This window comes from Pyxicephalus adspersus, chromosome 1, assembly GCF_032062135.1.
Source record: "Pyxicephalus adspersus chromosome 1, UCB_Pads_2.0, whole genome shotgun sequence".
Lineage (NCBI taxonomy): Eukaryota > Metazoa > Chordata > Amphibia > Anura > Pyxicephalidae > Pyxicephalus > Pyxicephalus adspersus.
The window spans coordinates 26,705,025-26,727,807 of record NC_092858.1 but is presented as its reverse complement, the minus strand read 5'-3'; positions in this window follow the sequence as shown (position 1 = coordinate 26,727,807).

The following is a 22,783-nucleotide window of genomic DNA, read 5'->3' as shown; positions in this document are numbered from 1 at the left end:
GGCACACAATTATCATAATAGATATGATTCTGTCAGACAGACCATCAACACAGCACTCAGCAGCCTTCTAAAGATGATATAGCATGTTCTCGCCAGTCAAAGTCTGGCTGATAAGAACTTGTCAGATAATATTGGGTATTATTCACATCTGAATCATGCTGTGGTGCTTTTAATAGTAGATTAATGTAGTAGGAGTTTGTTACCAGATCTTTATCTAAAAATGTAAACTATGTAAGTATTAGCATTTCATGTTAAGGTGATTAAATTTTTTTGTGTGTTTTTCCTGTCTGCAGAAGGCTGTGCAAGGCACTTTAGACTTTCCTTTGTTTGGCCATATATTCCAGCTCTCTGAGGGAGAAAATCTGAGCTTCTTTTTGCCGTCCAGCAGGAGCTCTCCTTGGGACATCAGTATTATTGCATAGTATTTATATTCCACAGCGCTGTACAAAGTCCATGAACAAATTACTAACTGTCCCTCCAAGGGGCTCACAATCTAATGTCCCAGCATAGCCATATGCCATTACAACAGTCCAAGGTCAGTTTTTGGGGGGAAGCCAGTGTTCTTGCAATGTGGGAAGAATGGGGAGGAAACCCACACAAACACAGGGAGAATATGCAAACTTGATGCAGCTAGTGTCCTGGCTGAGATTCAAACCTGGGACCCAGTGCTGCAAAGGCCAGAGTGCTAACCACTGAGCCACCCTGCTGCCCCAATTTGGAGAAGTTCAGCCTTGCATACTGATCCCTATATTCAAATAAGCAGGCACCGTTTACCAGGGTTCTCCATGATATCTAGAAACCAAGTATGATAGTGGAAAACATATTTTCTGTTTTTTTTTTTTTTTTTGATCATCGACCATATTGAATATAGGTTTCTATTTTACCTTGCCCGGACTGGTGCGAATTGAAGGGTAGAAAATAAAGCCAAAACACTGTGGAAACAATATCTCTTTGTGAATGTTGCTTGTTTTTAAGTGTTTGGATTGTTATATAGGCCTACGAAAAATGCTGTACTACATGAAACCTAAAAAAATCTCAGTACAAAGTATTGTGCTTGAAACTGGTTAAAACAATACTACCAAAATCTGAAAAAAGGTCCATAGAGGAAAGAAGTTAGACAAAATGCTAACAAAACAAATATTTATGAAACATGAATACATTCAAAGCAGATGCCCTTCAGTGAGGGCATTTGCCAACCCTGCATAATAGCCAATGGAAAAGAAGACAAAAGAAGGTTTTTTAGGCAAAAGATAGTATTGTATTGTATTAAAGATATATTGCTCATACACAATACAAATTGTACAAATAGGTACTTGGTCTTGTCAAAACAGAGGACCGTGTATATTCATAAATAGGCTATTAGGCACTAGACATCCAACCATCTCAACATGTATAGTACAGAGTATCATAAGCTTGAAAGAGACAGTGTACAGTATAGACTATCATGGGCGAACCTGGGTGATACATCAAACCTGGAATTTCCTAAAATAATTTGCTATTTTTGGGCAACTATTTTCAATTACATCCATTACAAGTTTGATAATGATATCTGATCATGATAATCTATCTTCTCCAGTTTTGGAGAGCTTTAATAAATTAGGCCCTTTGTGTTAGCTGTTTGGAGGACAGCTGATTTGCAAGTGTTAAAGAGTCCAAGAAATGTATTCCTGGTTTGCTGGATCACCCAGTTTTACCCATAATCATCTATCTTCTCCAGTTTTAAAGAGCTTTAACAGACCCCATCTGTCTACCATCTGTAATGCTAGTTAAACATTTCGATCCCAGCAGTTGGTGTTGCAGCCATGTAATTCAAAGGTTTAGCATTTATGCAGATTTCCTGACACCAAGGATTACATGACTAGAATAGCGTGGTTAGACAAATTTCAAACCTCCTGGTTTTGGACAATCAACATCTGCACTGTCACATTCCAGAGTGAATAAATTAAGGTGTTTGTGCTGTGTAGATATAAATGCTGGGCAATGTCCTACACTGGCAGAACTAATAAATCAGCTGGAACATTACAAAAGCAAGTCCAGATGAATGCAACTAATACTAGATATATATGTCTTCTAATTCAATGTATGCAGTAGAACTGACTGCCAGTTGTCTGGACTGGTCATATATGTTTTGTGGCTGTGGCTGAAACATACCTAGTTAAAGTTATTATACAACATATACTGCACACCATATGGGAATATATATATAATATATATATATATATATATATATATATATATATATATATAAAATTACAGTTTATTTTTACATGTAAATCAATAATAAATAATGTCTGTGTTATTCAGTATGTTAGCATGAGAAACTTTTGAGACACATGCCCATAGAAAGGTAAAATATTTTTAAAAAGTTGCATCCAAAAGAAATTGACCATTTTCTGTAGATCTGGGTATAGTCATTGTAATGTTGTAAAATGTCTGAAGTTTATTATGTGAAATCATAAAATCCTCTTCTTTCTTTTTTAGTGGCTCATTTTAAAATAAATCCTTTTACAGTTGTAGAGAAAAGAAAATGGTAAAATCAAGTTGCATCCAAGGACATTTTGCTCTGAGTGGATATTGTTTCATAATAAAAGGCATCAATGAATATCAACCAACATCTCACAGAGAGTGTAAAGGATATATGTACGAATTCTGATTGAATACAAGTGGTAAGTGGTTTCAAGTGAAGTGTGTAAAAGTATTATTTTTGCTTAATTACCTGAAAAAAACTAAATGCATTTTAATGTATATATTCAGCTGTAAGATGATGCATAACAAAAGTGCTATGGTGATGAGACTAAATTGAATTGTATAATTTTGTCTCAAGTTAAGAAAACAATTGGCCATGGTGAATCAGCCAGATCTTCGTGTGGATCCATGAATCTGCTGGTCAATCACAAACAAAAAACCTATCCTGACAACAGTAGTTCCTAATATAATAAATTGGTGCCAAGGGCTTGTGTTACGAACTGTATAAGCAGTGAGGAAGGTGATCACTAATGGTGTGAGATCACTCATGGGTGCAATCAAAGTTTATTTTAAGAATGGTGCAAATATATACATGTGAACAAACCATGTGACAACCCAGAAATAACAAACACCACCAATCTAATGGCAGTAAATGGCAGGTCAGGATCAACAGGTCTTATTACAGAAACAGCATCAGGGCCATAGAGCACAGCAGGGAGGACTGGGAGGACTCAGGGATGGGCAGAAGTAGAAATTCATCATATACCAAATATTCAGTGCCAACAGCAGGAGAGGCAGATAATGGCAGAAACCATACCAGCCTGTTTTAGAGGAGATCAGCCCAATCCTGATACCTCAACTGTTGCTTTACCAAATTACTGTGTATTTATCTGTTTGTCTGGAGTTCCTCTTCAAATTTGGGTATAAAAAGTAAGTACTCCTGTAAGAAAAAAGAAGCTCTGTCTCATATTTTGTCCCAATGTAATTGTCTCATATTTTGTGTCCTTACAGCAGATAATAAAAAGCCTTTGTGGCTCTATGATCTTCTCCCACATTTTTAAATAGTTTTGCAGCACACTGAGGAAAGAGGGAATATAACTTGCAGACTGATATGGTTGGGAGTGTGTGATACCATTAGCTTAAAACCTGCTGAATGCGTCCTAGACATCTAATTACCATAAGAATATTCCATGTTTTATTACCCCAGCATCAAGCTGCTATAGTCTAGCCTGATTGCCATTAGCTTTTTAAGGACAAGAAACTGGTTTGTGCTTCTCTAAACTAATAAAAGTAAAAGGTTGCTTCGGAATCCAGTACATCCTTCACCATTCCAACTTCCATTAATAAAGAGACATTAAACAGATGAAGAAAATGTAGCAACATCCTGAAAGTAGGACAGCTAACAACTTTAGAGCAGGTGAACATTATGTCAACTTTGTTCTGCACCAACAAAAATGGGCCACGTATCTTGTTCTAATTAGCCAGCACAAGTTTCATCAGTAGTGCCGGTCCACCATGTACTATGTGACAATAGGAAAAGATAAATCATGAAAGATCTTTTCCAATGACAAATATTGCACGTGTGTATGCAGCCTTACTGACAACAGGCTAATGTTAATTTAATTAACGCTATAAAGATAACCGTCTATTTTTATCATTTATGGACAATGAAGAATGTCAGTTGTTAATAATTACACTTTTGTCTCTTATCATTACTGCATGTTCATTAGGAGTCATGAGTCACCCTGAATGTTGGCTGCCCTCCTCCCATCTCCCACGTGTTATATAAAAATAACATGCTTGTCTTGCTGCCATCAAATCTCTTACATTCTAGAAACATAAATCACCCTACATGATGTGTATTTTGCACATCAGAGGGATTTAAACAAATGAAAAATGTATATGTGAAATGCATTTCACATTTTCATAAATACAACATGTGGGGTTTAGGTTTATTGGGATTTAGGTTTTGGGCTCATGCAAGTTGGCGTGATGCTTTTAAAGTGATATTAAGCCCCGGCAGAAAAAGCATTTTTCTGCTTAGCTGAAATTTATTATAAATGTTTTGCCAGTTTTTGTTTTTTACTGATTTGCACTTTAAACACTTTTCCTTGTTCACATTCATACAGTTTCATTTATCCGTATCTTCACAAACATGGAGAACACACTGCTAATGTCAAGCAGTATTCAGATGGTCTACATATTGTAAAATCCCGGCGTCATATTATTTAAGGTTTATCACTAATGTTACAGTAAAAACAATTTGCTTTCAACTGCCTGACTCTGGTTCTGAAATATTATACAGCGTTGTCTTTGTATAATCTCCTGTATAGGGGAAGAAAGAGAAAGACTTTTTTGGGGTCACACTCCACATGGAAATAAACCAAGCAGAAATTGTACTTAAAATTTACTAATTATGTTACATTAATATTATATGATGTTAGTCTATTATTTTTCCTATTTTCATGTTTTTTTTTTTTATAAGGTTTAGGCTTGTGGCTCTCTGGGGCCCAATAATTATCAGATGATGCCACTGTTATCTTATCTTGTCAGCAAAAGGACCATTTTGAGGGGACCCCCCCTTTACCCCATATCTGTGCTCTGGTGGTTGGGGAGCTCATGACCTCTTTCCCTCACTGATGTTCGAATACTAAGACTGAATTGAAGTTCTCAGGAATGATCACAAATAAGACTGATAAATAGAAGTTTTAGATCTTCGATGTTTAGCCATCTTGGATCCCCCTGAGAAACTAATGTAGTCTAAAGTAGCCCAAGATCACCAGCTCCAAGGATTCCACCCAAAGTTGCAAATGGAGCTTGTGGAAGGTGATCAAATTTCATTAAGTCCCAAAGACCTGTGAAACATTTTGTGGGTGCAATTAGCAAAAGCAAAGCTTCTGATCACATTTCTAACAAATTCTAAAAACAAAGAGAGAATAAAATGTTTGAGTTTTTATGTATTTTCCACCTAAACAGTATAAAGGGCTTTCCTGAGGAGTAGCTGTGATGCCTATGTGGTATTTTACTGGGCTTTTGGATAAAAATGGGACTCATGGTCAATATTGTTATAAAAAAAAAGATCAAAGAACTGTTATGGCAATCTTATACCTGAGATGTGCTGCTAGATTTTGGTTAAGCTTGTCCTGGATAGTGGTTAAGCTTAGCACAATGCCAATCCACAGTCATTTAAGGCAGGGGTCCCCAACCTTTTGGAGCTCACAGACCATTAAATATACAGACTCTAGCTCCCGCATGCGCGGGCAGTCATGTGTCACTCAAAGGCGAAGAAACTTCCCCCAGAGTGATGTCGTGATACCAGAACCTGCCACTGCCCCCCAAGCAGGGTCCTTCTCCTGACACTCATGGCCCAGCTGTCAGACGGCCAGTAGTGGGCCGTGGACCCCTGATTTAAGGCACCTATTGATCATTTTCAGTCAAATCAGCCCTCTCCAATTCATCTTTTAGAATTTTAAACACATTTAATTTAATAGAAATTTAGAACAAATCTATTTTGATTGTTTCTTGACTATTTTGCTCATAATATTTTGTGGTATGTTATGCAACCAATAAAGTCAGATATACCATCTGGCAACCTTGATAAAGAATCCATTGACCATTTATTAAGAGGTGTAGAAGTATCCAAAGAATATTTAGAGACAAATTATCCAAATCCATTTTTTATTTATTGTAGGTAGGTAAAATTTTACAACATATTTTGGTCAAATCATACTTTAGAGCTTGGAAAGGAGAACATTGCAGCATTGCATGATGGTGCTCCCTATGCTGTGCAGGTAACAAAGCAGCCCAGGGACCTTGCCAGGGAAGTCAGCTGGAATCACTCCCATATATATGGTGACAGGCATTGGTTGAACACATAGTTTTCCTTTCACTGATTAAAGTTTTTGTGTAGAGAACCTTTACATAGATTTTCTTTTATGAAGATGAAGGCAGGTCTGATGCCCTGCCTATGATATGTGCTGGCTGTAATCAGAGTTTAGTCATAAGCCATTTACCCTTTGTTCATCACTAATGGTATGCTTTTATTGTAGGTCAATGCCTTATCTACATTTATTTTACATTTGAACACAGCACGATATGCACTGACTGCATTAGCCTCATGTACAATATTCCATGCAGAGAAATATGCTGAGGCTGACTTTTGAATTGTCTTGTATATCGGAGGATATTCATATCAATAGGAGCTGTTAGAGCTCAGCAGCTCTTCGTAGTATATATGAGTCATCTTGTGTCCTAGTGATCAACATATACGGTAAATTATTAATGTCCAATAAAGAAATGACTGCAGCTCATGTCTCCAACATTGACAGCATGTGTTTTGTGCTTCGTTTAGTTAAATTTGCCTTCCAGGACCAATATCTTTACCATTTGTAATATATTAAGCTGTTTCTTAGCGATGCTATATATTCTTTTTATATTTAATTACTGTCATTTTCACCACATCAACTGATGTTTTATTCTGGGCTCATAGAACAATGGGTTGAAATGGGCAGAGAAAGGTTCATCACAAAATTCTCCTCTATGATCAGAGGTGAAATTTTATAAGCAATGGCAGGGCCGGATTTGCCACATGCCTATAGGCACTAATGGTTGTAGAGGTGACTACCTAGCACAGTGGGAATCGCTTACCTCAAACAGGGCCGATTAGTCAGGTGCTTTGCCTCCCCCAGGACCCCCTGATTTCCCAATGAATTTAATGTAAAGTAAAACTATAACCTACACACTAAAAGTCCCAGCAATTTGCGTGTGATCAATTAGGCCTGCCTCAAAAGCAACTTCTTCCAAAGCTCCCTGTCTAATCTAATATTCACTATATATGTCCCTCCTTTCAGGGCCAGTATTCCATCAGATTTTGTTCCCTTCTCTGCTGAAATCACATATTGCTGCTTATTCTAACCCCCCCCCCCCCCATTTTTAGCGGTGCCTATATTTAACTCTTAAACTTCCAGTGTCTAACCTTAACACTTCCCTCCTAGAACCAACCTAAACCTCCTGCCTATCTAACTAACCCTAACCTAAACCTCCTGCCTACCTAACTAATCATTAACCTAACCCTCCTGCCTACCTAACTAACATAAACCCCCTGGCTACCTAACTAACCTGAATCCTAACTTGCCTATCTGCCTATCAATTAACTATAACCACAAACTGATCTACCTGAAACCTAAACTCTTAACAAATCTGTAAGGGATCTCATTTATCTAGGTCATTGTACATCCAATAGTAATTTGTCACATTCAACTGGTCTTGTTCTTATGGCTTGCCTGACCCCTTTATCGGTCCATGAGTACATATTGGAATTTACACTTCTCATGAAATAGGTAGAGTACATGTCATTAACACGTTGAAATATTATTTTAAATACACATGCCTTTTGTCAGGCAGGAGCCATATAAAAGTCTATTGATAGCATTAAATCTGAAATTTAGATAACATTCACTGGTGGAGAATCAATCACTGCCTTTTAAAATACTTGCAAATGGAAGATTTTCCATCAAAGAATGTTTGCCTTAAAAAAATTTTTCATAGGACTTTTTTTTCACCTTTATATGCTTGCTTTTCCATAAATATATTATTGTATGACATATAGTCATTTATAGATAAGCCACTACAGGAAAAAAACACTAAAACAATCAATTTGCAATCACTCTACCTCCCTGCTTATTGATTGTTGGATAGCAGCCGCATGGGGACTGTTTTCTATTATCCGACCAACTCACAGATTATTATTATTATTATTATTATTATTAATAATATTAAACAGGATTTATATAGCGCCAACATAATATGCAGTACTGTACATTAATTAGATTTGCATTGAAAGAAAAAAAACAGCACAAAAAACAGATCATGGGAATGTAATATGCAAATATTTCTGCTTGCATAAATATCTATTAATAACACACATTGATAATAATATCAGTGTTATATATTTGCAGTTATATATGTACATGGAAGCAGGATTTCCAGATGGCCAAACGTCTTGAATCCAGAAGGGGACTAGGTAATACTGCAGATGCCTGCAATATAGTTGGGAGAAGGGAGTGTACCTAAAATATTCCAAGCAGGCAGGTAGATTTATTTTATTGTGCTTTAGGAAATGGCAGTAGGAATTAAATACTGTCTATTTATTGCCCAGTTTCAGACTACAAATTATGATTTTCCTCTTGATGTATCAGTGGTAGATTTTCTGGTGATTACTTGTGATCATTTATGCGATTCCTGACAATAGAAAGAATAAACTGTCACATCTAGGGCCAGCCTTATCGAGAGATGAGGAGATCAGGAAAGCACACAGAAATCAGAACCTGGATCAGCCTTGAACCTTTAGAACCTGCTAATCATAACTCAACACTACAGTTCAGGTCACATTGCAGTGCACACCTGCCCTAAACTATAAATGGACTTCAGCATATTTAGCTTGCGTCTGTTTATAGGTTCTTTCTGCATTGATACCTGTATGGCTAATAGCAGAGTGTAGTGGGTTAAAGAGTTCTTTGCTTACTTATGTAGCTACAGTGTGCCAGCCCTAGACCAATGGACCTGATTTAATAAAGCTCTCCAAGGCTGGAGAGGATACACTTTCATCAGTGAACCTGGGTGATCCAGCAAGCATCGGTACAATTTGTTGCATGGTTTCAGAAGCACAATGCCTAAACTCATGACCAGTATCCAGAAATTTGCATGTCAACATTGCCCCCGAGGAAGCCTGTTTAGGCGAAACGCGTCAGTGAATACTGAAATTACAGCAACCAACTACTAGACACCCATATACTAGAAATCTTGCTATTTGCAGTATCTGTTTAGGGCTTATGAGCCAAGTACTATGTTCTGTGTTATTGCTTTTTTTGTCATATGTAAATTTTATTGAGAAGTAAACAATTTTTGCATTATTTAAATTTTATTTCTTGCTTCCTAGAAACAACTTGAACTGTATTTGGACCCTTCTGTCTGTCACTTGCTGTAAACTTTATTACATCTTCTGGCCTTGTTCTTCTGCCATCTTTACTGCCTGTTTTTACTTCTACTTTCTCTAATATACCTTTGTCACAGAAAATCATTGATACCCGAATATGAAAATGGTGGATTTAATTGATTGATAACATCTCTTCAAAAAACATGTAAAATATGCGAAGGGAGAAAATAAATCTGATTGTAACATAACAAAAAAAAACAAAAAGTTAAATCTAAATATAAAAAAATGTGGCATTCTGTTTACTTACAAAGCAATCATTTAAAATATATTTCAGATGCTGTTTAAATGAAGCATAATTGAATATTTGGGATGAAATAATTAAATGAACCAATAGAAATTACTCATAAGTAATTTTCCCGCAAATGCTGAATGGCAAAACGGCAAAAGGGAAAATCAATTAGTGAAGCTTGCAGTGGTGAATGAGTGAATAATACATCTACAGCATAGAGAAAATCATTCATAACATCTGAGAGTCTGGAAGCCTGGAAACGCTAATACACTAAAGACGTATTGCAGTTTACTATTTGTTCCTGCATTTTCTTAATGAGAATATTCCATTCTTTGTACTATTCATTCAGATCTGCAATGCTGCTTCTTTATGGTACATGGTAAATTTTAGTTTGAGTCCAGAAGCTTGAACATTAAATAAGGCATTGGTCCAAAAAGTGAATCAACCACAGTATAATTGTATGGTAATAAATCACAAAAAACACCCCCTTAGAAGGGTGAAAGAGGGCCAACCCAAGGAACCAGTCAGACCATGCTATAGTATATATCTTTTGATGAGACTTGGAGCAGAGGAATGACATCATTATCAGGCTTTTGTTCCTTTTTTCATCCAATCAGCAGGCTGGTAATATGTGTTTAACCAGGTTATGATATACTATAGATTTGATTCAGTATCTGGTTGGGATAACTGGATCACACAACTGGTTGTTCAGAATCACAAATTATATGTCAGGAATAGTGTTGGTGTTTGAATTTGGGTTGTCCTTATAGTCGACCTGAATATGGCTGTTCGAATTTGAATAGACCCGACCTGAAAAACACAGGATTCGACTTCGTAAATCGCAAATTCGTGTGTAAAAAAATGTGTTAAAAAAAGAGGCTTTAATGTTAAAGTAATTTATTAAATGTGTGTGATTTGTGTAACTAACTTTTATTTTTTTTACAGGTTATCCCACAATGACAGGATGATTCCCACGGCTGCACAGCCTTGGGAATCCACCTGTCAGTGTGGGATCCCCGGGCACTAGAGGTTAAATGAGGACAAGTCTCCCCATTCATCACCTCTAGTGCTCTGTGATAAGCTGAGGAAAGGTAAACCCTAATGACAGCTCAAGCGTCCTCAGGATTTTCCTTTCCCCAGCCAATCACAGAGCACCAGAGGTATATTAATGGGGAGCCTTATCCCCATTTACCCTCTAGTACTGGGGATCTTCTCAATGAATGCGGCCTTGGCTGTATTCATTGGGAACAGTGTGCGATCTGCGGCACCAGAGGTTAATTAACCTCCAGTGCCCCGGGGATTGCAAACAGGAGGATTCCCAGGGAATCCTGTGAATCCTCCTGTTATAATTTTCTCGATCTTCTGATAGTTTTGCAAAATCGGTTCACCGAAATGTTCCCTGTCAGCTCTGCTCCTCTGATTGCTCTTGCAGTTCTACACAGTCCTGAAAAACAACCCGAATTTTCCCCCTATGGAGTTTAATGGTGTTCAAATTCGACGTTTGACCACCCAAACAATATCCCCCTATTCGATCGAATAGCTGTCGAATCGAATAATGAGATATTCGACCAACACTAGTCAGGAAGACAGTTTCCTTGTACTTGTTTAGGTTTTTGTATGTTAATATTATTATCAGCCAGTATTTATTTAGGGCCAACATATTACGCAGCGCTTTACAAAGTTTATAGTCAAATTACTAACTGTCCCTCGAAAGAGCTCACAAACTAATGTCCCTACTGTAGTCATATGTTATAGAAGTCAAAGGACAATTTTTGAGGGAAAGCCAATTAACCTAACTGCATATTTTTGGTATGCAGTCAAAATTAAAATAAACCTATGCTCAGGTGTATTTCTTTAAAATGTAGGACTGTTCACAGCTATAGCCCTCACATTGTCATAGGAAATAAGTTCTTTTTCTTAGCTCAGATTGTTCTTGTTTGATTGCAGTATATTAAGTTTAGTGATGCAAAAATGCCTACAGAAAGTTGTGAACTCAATTCCACAAATAGTCATGTCTGAAGTCAGGATGCAAAGCTATAAATGGACTAAATAGACTCATTGTACTTCCTGCAGAAGAGGACGCTGCTTTGTATATATATATATAAAGAACAAATGTTATTTTTTCCCGTTTCACAGAATGGCAGCAGAACATATCCTGCAAGAGAGCCCTGATTGATGTCATTTTGCCAGCAATATTTAATTCTCAGCTCTCATCCTCTGTCTGGAAGTGCGGCAATAACAAGTTTATGGCTCAATTACACTGCCACAACTCCTGAAGACTCTCTGTTGCTTCCTGATTCTAGGCAGTAAATAGATCATAAGTAGTCAGGTGGAAGGGATCCACTACTCACCAGCCTCTAGTACTTTGTATTGTCTGTTTGGAACATGCAATATTTCTGGCTTGAGAAGTATTCCCACTCACATGGTTCTTTAGGAATTTAATACCAGCATAGTTGGTTCAGACATTAAATTATCTGTAAATAGGACGGTTCCAATGTAATGAAAATAAAATAAGGAACAACATGATATATATATATATATTGTGGTAGATTACTGGGATGCTTACAGGGCAAATAAGATGCAGCAGACATCCAACGTCCAAAATACCAGCAGTTTTATTTCCTTAGCCCAGGGTTACAGCACACTCTCCAGCACTTTAAAGTAAAAACTATAAACAACAATGGCCCGGTTGGGCGTCTAGCTTCCTCACTGGGTGCCCTGTCTCTCGAACACTCAAAAACAACACTGTCTCACTCACAGTACAAGTCTTGTTTGCCCGCTGGCTTTCCTGGAGCTCTGTCCCCTCTCATACAGCCTGGAACCCTCTCTGGCTCCCTCCCCCTCCAGGAACAGATTCTGGCTCCCTTCACAGTCTGGAACCCTCTGGCTGCCCTTCAGCCTCTGACTGCTCCCTTCAGCCTGCTATCATCTCCCTGTAGCACCTGAGTGCAGGTGGATATATTCCAAATCAGGGTTGGGCCAAGGAACCCACCCTTTCACTCCCTTGGCCAGCTCCAGGGCTAAAGTCCCCGTTTTTCCTTCTCAAGATAATCTATACAAGTATCACTCTCTTTCCCTGGAGCCATTACTACACTTTCCCTGACATTTTTGGGACACTATATATATATATATATATATATATATATATATATATATATATATATACAAGCTGTAAGCCTGAGCTGTAAGATTCCAAACGCAATAGGGTCTGTACCAATGGCATCAGTCTAACATCCATTTGACATACTACTGCAATAGAATTTATTGAAAGATACATTTGCGATTGAACTTCTTCTGAACTGCATTCTACCTGCCATGACAACTGGAAGACAACAAAAGACAGTTACAACAGGGATGTTTAGCAAACAAGATTGCCTAAGTTATATTGCACACGTGTTAAAAAAAGATCGAAAACCCTACTTAAAATAATCTCACTTTAAAAAGTTTGATCTTTCTGCAGGCTATTTGTTTGTGGCTGATGTGCAGAAATCTATAGGATGATGTAAGTTACAATCTTTTTAGTGAATCTTTTATAGAAACTGCATACTGCTAAAATTACCTTATGCTATAATGTAACGTGTTTTGTAATGTTCTTATATTAAAACTGCTATATAACGTATAAATCTTGTTCTAATTACAAATAGGAAAACAAATACCAGAACATGGCACATGATTGCACCATCCTGATAAATCAATTCATCTGCATTATCTATTAGAATTAAAAGAATAGGTGTGCCCTGCCTGTCACCTCAAGAAGAACACTTCTTTGAGCAATGCTGATTATTTAAACATACAGAGTCGCCTTGGCGTCACAGAGTTTGCTAAATAATTCACACCTCTATAAATTCAATGTCTGGAGATGCAGTTTTTGTGTGTAATTATCTCTTAGGAGGTGCTTAGAATGTTTAACGAGCTGAACATTAATTCAGATGATCATTTTAATACCTTTCAACTCAGCATTCTGTGCTTACTGCAGCCACGTCCTTGGTGACAAACCAGCAAATATTACAACAGATAAATACTGAGGCACAAAACACACCTTAATGGTTTGCAGTTGGCACGTGTTGGAAGTTTTCACATCTGCAGAAAGGTGCTAGGAAATGAAATCAGACACACAATATCCGCCTAAAATGAGAAATATATATGCTGCTATTGGTGAGCCATACTTGTGAAATTGCCATTTCCCTTGCAATCATGCCAATCCAGTGGTTTAGATACAATAGCGATGATTTGGCTAATTGAACTTTGATTTATCTTATGGAGGACCTGAACTTAAAAAATTAAGATTTGGTATGCCATACCTTTGTAAATTCCACCAATTCCTGTGCCTAGTTAATCATGTGCCCTGAGTTTTATAGTTGTATAGCTACTGTATGAGATCACTACTGGCACTACTGGTACTACTGGCACTACTGGTATTACTGGCACTACTGGCACTACTAGTATTACTGGTACTACTGGCACTACGGGCACTACTGGTACTACTAGCACTACTGGCACGGGCAGCACAGTGACTCAGTAGTAGCACTCTGGCCTTTGCAGCTACAGGTCCCAACTTCAAATATTGTCCAGGACGCTATCTGCATGGAGTTTTCCCATTCTCCCTGTGTTTGCATGTGTTTCCTCAGGTACTCCGATTTCCTCCCACATACCAGAAACATGCAGATCGGTTCATCCCCCTCCAAAAAAATAGACCTTAGACTGTTTTAATGACATATGACTATGGTAGGGACATTAGATTGTGAGCCTCTTTGAGGGGTAGCTAGTGACATCATTATGAACTTTGTAAAGCGTTGCGTAATATGTTATTATTTTGCTCATGATATTTTAAGGTGAGATTTGGGGATGTCATTACTTTCCAGCTCACTCACTGTTCTCCTTGCTGGAGAGGAAGCTGTACCTGGGGATCGGCAGTGCAATAATGCTTCTGCTCTAATAATTATTTAGATCTGTGCTATCTGAACCTCCCCTTCTGTTTAAGTATTTCCTAAAAAGTTACCAAATCACCAATCATCAGATGACAGATCTGACATGAGGAAGCAAAGCCTTGCTTTTACCAAACTGGCTGCCCCTACACAGAACAAATCATGATAGGCCAGGGAAAACATCAGCTGTGAGATCCAGACAATGTTGGTGACTAATCATTTTCCTTCGTCTTGCCTTTTTTTGGGCACGCCATGCACAGTGTATGTTCTGTTACAGTGATGCTATTAGGGCATTTCTATGATTGTTAAAGACCTGGGGCTCCTGTGGGCATACTCCCATATATAACTTTCCATCCTGAATGGTGAATATGGCCAAATTGCACTCTGCGGAAGGCCATGATTAACCTGAGCCTACACTCTGTATACACAACACACATATGTCATGGTTCTATTAGCCAACGAATATGTTTTTATTACTATTCTTGTAAAACCATGACTTTCAATAAATGTAATTTATACACAGTCTACAATAAGAAGAACTTCAGCGTATATAATATACTTATAATATACTAATAGACTGCAATGGTCAGGAGTATGAAATGTACACACATCTAAATAGTGTGTAATTTTCACTCATGATCCAAATGGTAAGTCGAGGTATGCACAGGTAATTGTGCAGCTTTTTTGAATAACAGAAGCATGATATCAATGTCATAGTCCTGGCTTCTCATTCCTTTCCAAGAGGTCCCCAGTCAAAACTCACCTCTTATGTGACCCATCTATTTGAAGTCGTAGTGTGGTCACACCGAGTATTTGTACTGAACATAGAACATGATCAATAATTACCTTACAAAATCCATTTACTGGTGAATAAATACATCTAAAATACATTTCATTACATTTAAATAATAGAAAATGAAGCAGGAGATTAAGAATACCAGTATTATAGAAGGGGCAGAGTCAGAAAGTAAAGTTGAAGCTATCTGCTAGGGCAATGGACCTCATTTTTTCTATGCTGCAGTTAAGTAACACTTATAGGTCTTGTTCATTCCCCAGCTAAATTTAATCATGCATTATTAAATGCCAAGCTGAAAACATTTATGTCTTTTATATCCGGCTGAAATTCAGCTTTAAAGCCCATTTAAGTGTTTAGTTTAATTCAGCTAAATATATTCCAGGTGCATCAAAGTAACAAATATGCAAATTCTTACAGTTTAGTTTAATGTAAAAGCAACCACAGCAGAGAAAAGCCTGACCTTGCAGCAGATAAGGACCTGTGTTCTGCATGGGAAGCAGTGGTCTTTTTTAGAGGTCCTATGCACCCTGCGAAGTCAGAGCTAGAGCTCCTGTATTATCAGTTACATAAAAGGTCAGGTTGAAAAAGACATAAGTCCATCAAGTTCAACCACTAGAGAAATAAACATTTTTTCTCAAATAAAAAGGTGCAGCACCGTCTAGGCGATCGAGAATGAATGGGAGCACAAAGTCTCCAGGGATACCTACGTCACGCATCCCGGAAGGCTCTTGGGTGCTCCTTCTTTGCATGCCTGAGCATCTCAGACTTGCGCAAAAGGGAGCCTTTTCGTGAAATTAAAAAAATTTGCTGATCTCATGCATGTGCAGGGAGATCGGCAAGTTTTTTTCCAACCTACATCACCTAATCTCGTGCCTGGGTTGGGTGACGTAGGAAGAAGAACCAGGAAGAAGAGGCGAAGATGACGCCGCCCTGCGGGCCGGCTCGGTGACGGGTGCCGGGGCGACGCAGGACCCGATGGAAGAGACCTCCAGATGGATCAGACTGCCCTGCGGGATTGAAAGTAAGTGTATTTTTTTTGGTTTAGGCACTTTTTAGTTTAGTTCCTTTTTATTTAATATAAAAATGCATTTAAGTATTTAAATACTTACTACTTCTACATGTCCTAATTGAATTATTTCTTTTTAATTTCTGGTTACCAGATGTATATTATGAAATTATTCAGAATACAAACTGCCTTCTATCTTTCGCTGACCATGGACAAAAGCCTGTGTGTCGCATGTCATCCAGTTCTGGCTAAGTAGAAACCATTAATACATGCTAAAATATTGATTTTTATGCATTTATTGTTAGTATTTCCCGGCAATTTCTGGATTTTAGCTTTGCTTCCTGGAATAAGCAACTTGCATGCATTTTATGTTTATTATTCAGAAACATTATTTCATGAGCTATAAAACTACATTTATATAATTGTTAGAGATTCTGCCATTCAAATTGGTCATTACATTTTGAGGCTGATTTTTTTTTGTACTTATTGTGCATTTTATTGATATTATGTGCAGTTATTACTGGCATGAGATGCTTCTAGCATACTTAACATACAAACTAGGCAGTCACAATTCACATTTATTATTCTAAAATGTATATTTTATTAGACTTCTACAGAATTTGTTGAACCTAGCCTCTTTCTAACCTGCAATCTGTATATGTAAAATGTAAAATGTAAAATATTACATAATAATGTGTAAAATATGTGTAATACATAATAATGTGTAAAATATGTGTGCACTGTGTAAAATATTACATAATAATGAAACCTGAAGGTTTTATCCACAGAGAATCCTTCTGCAGAGGAACATTACTTACAGGCCACAATTGAATTTAGAGAGTCATCTTTTTAATTGTGTGATTGTTGGACACAATCACATTATTAAAGCGGACCTAAACAATTTTTTTTCCTTACATAAATAGCTAAACAACCCTTTTATTTATTTATTTTTGACGGGAGGGGGTAAAAAAAAAAGACCCTCCCCCAGAATGGGAGCGCAGAGCCTCTTAGGATACATATGTCATGGATCCCAGGAGACTTCTGGCTGCTCCTTCTCTGCATGGGTATGAGAAGAAAGAGCTTTTTCTTCATAGGATAAAAAAATTCTAATCTCACACCTTCGCATTGAGATTGTCACTCTTTTTTTTCCATCTGCGTCACCCGATCCTGCTCAGTATGAGATTGGGTGATATAGGAGGAAGATGGGGGTGCCGGGTGCTTCCTCCACGTCACGTCAGGATGAAGGAAGATACTGGGACGACGCGGGGTCGGCTCCAAGAAACCCCTGGAGGGATCAAAGGATCTGCGGAGGTAAAGGTGAGTTTTTTCCCAGTCTACTTCTGCTTTAAGATTATTATTATTAGTAAACTGTATTTATAAAATGCCAACATAATATGCAGCACTGATAACATTATACACAAATTTAAAACCTATCCTTGAGCTCCAATCAAATGGCTTTGCCTAGGCCTGAGTGATGTCACCAATCTGCTGCGGGCAGAAGAAAGCATTTCCTCTCCTCAAGTAACACGTCACAAGGTAAGAGGCTGCTGTATGGATTTGTATGGATGATTTGTTTAATACATTGGTAAGCACAGCTGAAAACTGCACACATACTAGGATTTACACAATTGTATCATTTCAAGCACAAAATCTCGGTTCAGGAAAGAGATGCCTAATTCCTGATCTCAGATGGTTCTGTCCATTTGGGAATTAAAGCAGATGAAGGTATTGTCAGGAAGTATACTATGACAGTAATCATAATTTGTACTGTAGAATATAAACTGAGAATCATCACAAAGCCAATCAGTTGGAGCAGGGGTGGTTTTAAAATAGCATTAATGAAAAAATGTTCACCCTACCATACAACATTTTAGAACACCATTCCTTTAAAATCAATGACCTTGGTCAATGCCGAGTGTGGGATCCCTATTAATACATATTTGGCAGTGTTCCACCCAGGAAATGTACTGTTTGATGCCATGCTTGTAAAAAGACAGATTCATGCCATCAAACCTGTGTTGGCTCCTTTGTTAAGAGGCTACTGGATGGCATTATTAATGCTTGTAAGTCACATAAAAAAAATGGATCCACCAGCCAAAAAACTGGTCATTTTATTTACACTTTTTCCGACCACAAAGGGCTATTAATCTGTAAAGTCATGTAAGATAGTTCTTTGCAACCGTTCAGTGATATCATTTTTGTATTGACTAGTGCCAAGAACCTGCCAAACCTCCGACCCTTTCCAAGCTAAAAACAATCAACGTAATTTTAACTATATACTAGCAAAATTTCCTGTTCAGAAGTACATTTAGGAATCCGTGCAGGTTGGTGAATGTGATATTCTCGTGCATTTGCAATTTTTTTTTGTAGGAATTTTCTTTATATTGTGCATGTACTTTAATGTTTGTGTGTTATATATGATCAAGTGGGCAGTGGGGAGAGTGGAGGCAGTAAACTTCTGCAGTGTGACAGAGAATATAATTTTTTAAGGAGATGATGAAACTACATCCAAAAGAGGCCTTACAAAATCCAGAATGCTTTTTATTATTAGAACAAAACATATCAAAGAGAAATATGTGGATAGAAAATACATCCAAATGTTTGTATATTTTTGGTAGACTTAAAGAGAAATGTAATCCCTAACTTCTTAGAGGTGTCCATGACATAAATGGTGCCTGATATATATATAGTGATCCAACCACTGGTGAAAACATACTTGTCATAAAACTAGTGCCCCCAGCAGTGGAGGCAGAGGTAAGGAAGCAGTGGGGGTTAAGCTCCAGTGTCCCTCTGTCTAGTTGCTGCCTTTTTCCTATTTTTATTTTGGGAAAGTCTGCAAATCGGCAATGCTCCTTGCTTGTGAAAGTTAGGTGGCCATTTTAAACACAGCCAAAAAGACTCTATGGATAGAAGTGTTTGGAAACTGTGAACAAGAATCAAGTACCTTTGAAGCACCTAGTTAGATGCACTGAAATATAGTAGGCTGGGTATCTCTAGAGATTAAGTCTGGAAGTAAGAGTTATAGGAAGAGCAACGATAGAACAGCTGGATGACGGCTTAAGCCAGAAAAGGAAGCGTTATTGACAAAGTGGAACACCCAATCCCAAACTAAAAATCTTACACTCTGGCACTATATGTACCATATGTATTTTAAGGGCTCCTTCTATTGCAAATTCCAAAAATTAGGGAATTTTTTTTTTCATTTTAGAATAGTAGGTAGGGATATGCAAAACAACCCTTAAGTTCTAGTTTGGCACATTGTCCATCTATACCTACTTTTTACACCACATATACAGTCTAATATTATACCATTTTTTATACCATACCATTTTTTACAAACTGCATACAGCTTCTTTTCTTAAAATAATATAATAATTGTCCTGCTTTCCAGTATACTTTTATGTTCTTCCTGGTTTCCTTGTTTCTGTCAAGGGTACCTTGCATATAAATTTTGGCACACATTGCACATTCTCAAGAACTTGCTCATGGCAGCTAACATACCACACTCTCTGACATTTTTTTTTTTCTACTCTGCAGAATTATTATGCAATAGAAGAAAATGTTCCCATTTATCAACCACTTGAACCTAGCTGGCCAACAGAAGCTTTCCTACATTTCACAACAGACAATGTTTACCAGTCCAAATACCAAACTCATTCAGAATTTTGCTCATATAGTGATGCCTGCTGGGAAGACATGGACACTATAATATACAATTTGTTAAGTGGATTATGGTTATGGTTATGGGTAATGTTTGTACTGGTGTGGCATCTAACTAGAGAAAGAGCGATCTGTGCATGTGGTTGGGTCTCACTAAGAAAGGACCAATGTGTGAGTGCTGAAGGTGTGATATCCCTGGTAAAACATGCTGTGTTCAGCTAAATTTCAAACTAGAAGAAAGAATCCACCAGTGATACATGGCAAAGTAAATTAGAATTTACACATTCAATTATTTAGGATGAAACACTGCAGTCACTATCTGGTGTGTATAATAAATGTGCTTGGGGCTAGAAACGGCATGGAATGTTATTTTCAGTCCAGCATTCAATATTGTGGATCATTTTTATGGAATCTAAGAACATTTTGTGTCCTGGATGATACAGTAGTTAGATCTCCAAAGTTATTATTGACAGATGTTAGAGAGCTACCTTGTAAATACATTGCACTTCTGTGCAGAAATGGAATACTTGGAATACTTATTTATTTCCTGTATTTATTAACCAGAACTTTACAGATAGATACAAATAGAACAATTCTAACTGACGCCTGAAGTCCTTCACAAAAGTACATAAACAGTACATGTAGAGGCAGTGTAAGTGCACCAGGACCACATTTTACACCAGTGTTTGTCGACCTTTTTACCTCAGGGGAACCCCTTAAAATAACTTTCAGGTCCTCAGGACTATATCCACAGCTCACAGCTCACTGGCTTGGTGAAGAATGGGAAGAATACCTCCTACATTGCTGGCCAGTGTGAAAAATGTCACGTGTACAGCTAAAGATACAATTGGTGTCACTGGAACTGTTACTAATGGTTCAAGGAACCCCTAGCAGCCTCTGGAGGAATCTTAGTTGAGAAACATTTTTTTACACTATTCCTATATTGCAAATACATTGCAGCTTGCAATTTAAGAAAATATCACTGAAATATTACCTAAAACTTGTTCTACTGTTATAGAAATGGTAATGTGATTTCAACCTATTGAGGAACAAAGAAGCATAGAACAAAAATAAATCCGGTTTTACTCTTTATAATGTAGGAAAATGAAAGAAGAATCAAACTCTTTTTATACTTTTATTTCAGTTTGGTATTTTTTTTTCTCTCTGCACTGTGTACATTCTGTAGACTTTGTATGACCTTTAGGTGGATGTGTGCACATTCAAGTGCCAGGTGATCATCACAGCTTTACTGCAGTGGTTAAGGTGGAGCAATTACCTGATTGAATATGACTTTAAAGGAGAGCCAAAGGGGTGTCTTTCTTGTTTAGGGGTTCAAGCCAGTGAAAAAGCAACCCCATTAGGCTTTAGCATGGTCCTGCCATCTTTCTAGGTCTGGCCAGCAACAGATGAATTCTATAGGCAGAACGTGAATGGCCTGTTAGTGATAAAAAAAACTGATGAGTTGCTCTCAGCTACATGATTACAGGTTTGATACAAGCCTACACGTTTAGGTAGAGATAATTTTGATTGGTTTCTATGAGTTACAATTCCAATTCTGTTCTCAGCTTCTACTTTTTGGTGAATTTTTTTTACCCTTTCCTAAGCCACATCCAGTAACACTATTTTCATAAACCAAAAACAAAGCTCTCCATAAACTAGATGAGCTTTGGTTTTTCCTTTGTCCTAGAGAGCTGAGAAATGAGCTGCTCTACAGTCTCGCCACTCAATATTTCAGAGTCTTTGATTGGTGCTCTTCAAGTTTTGCAAGGACAGATTTTTATTTACCTTGCTGTTAAATGTTTTTTTGCAAATTACTGTTGGGTCAGATTAGTCTTATACTAGTTGTCCACCACATCTTTTTTTAAAAGGTCATGGAACAATTGATATAAGTTGTGTAGGATATGTTTTGCTGGGTATTAATTTTTATATGAAGGCCTACATTTGAACTGAAGAAGTAGCTTGGTTAGGCTGCAAAGCTTAAAAACTGCAAAAGCAGCAAGGATAGTCTGCAAAGCATCTTCAATGTTTCAAAAAAAGGATAAATAAAAACCTTCATGGGGCAACATTCATGGGACGCCCTTTCTAGCCTTGCAACACTAATCCTTGTAAATGATAGAAAACTCTGAATGTCAGGCCAGTGGTTATTAAAAGATACAGCTTATAAACTGCAGAGAAGTTTGTAACCACCAAGAAGTTGAGGCTTTAAAGGAAGGCCACCGAAATACCAGCTTTTACAAGCTAGTCAACTATTCAGGTACTTATGTTGTGAGGAGACAAAGAGACTTGGTAAGGTAAAGCAATGTATATTCCAGCCAACAACTGTGCAAGACTGAAGTTTGTTATTTTGGTAAAGTTGGGCTTCAAATATTATGATAGAGAGCATCTTAGAACATTACATTCTAAATGTTTCATCTTTCCAGAAGTTGTCTGTTATAACTAAAAATGAACAATTTCTTTCCTATATTGGCCCCACTTTACTATAGAAAGATGTACTGTGACCCAAATTTAATAAAGACAGATAGAGGCCAACTTAATTGACTTGACAGAAAATAAAAGTTATTAGTTTGGGTCTTTTCTTCTCTGTCAGTAGGAGCACTTATGGCTCTCATGGCGGAGCATTAACATGCACAGAGCCTGGCTCAGGGGAAATGCCAAATAATAGTGGGATCCAGATGGAGTGGAGAAATGTATTTTCTGCTGCCTTCGT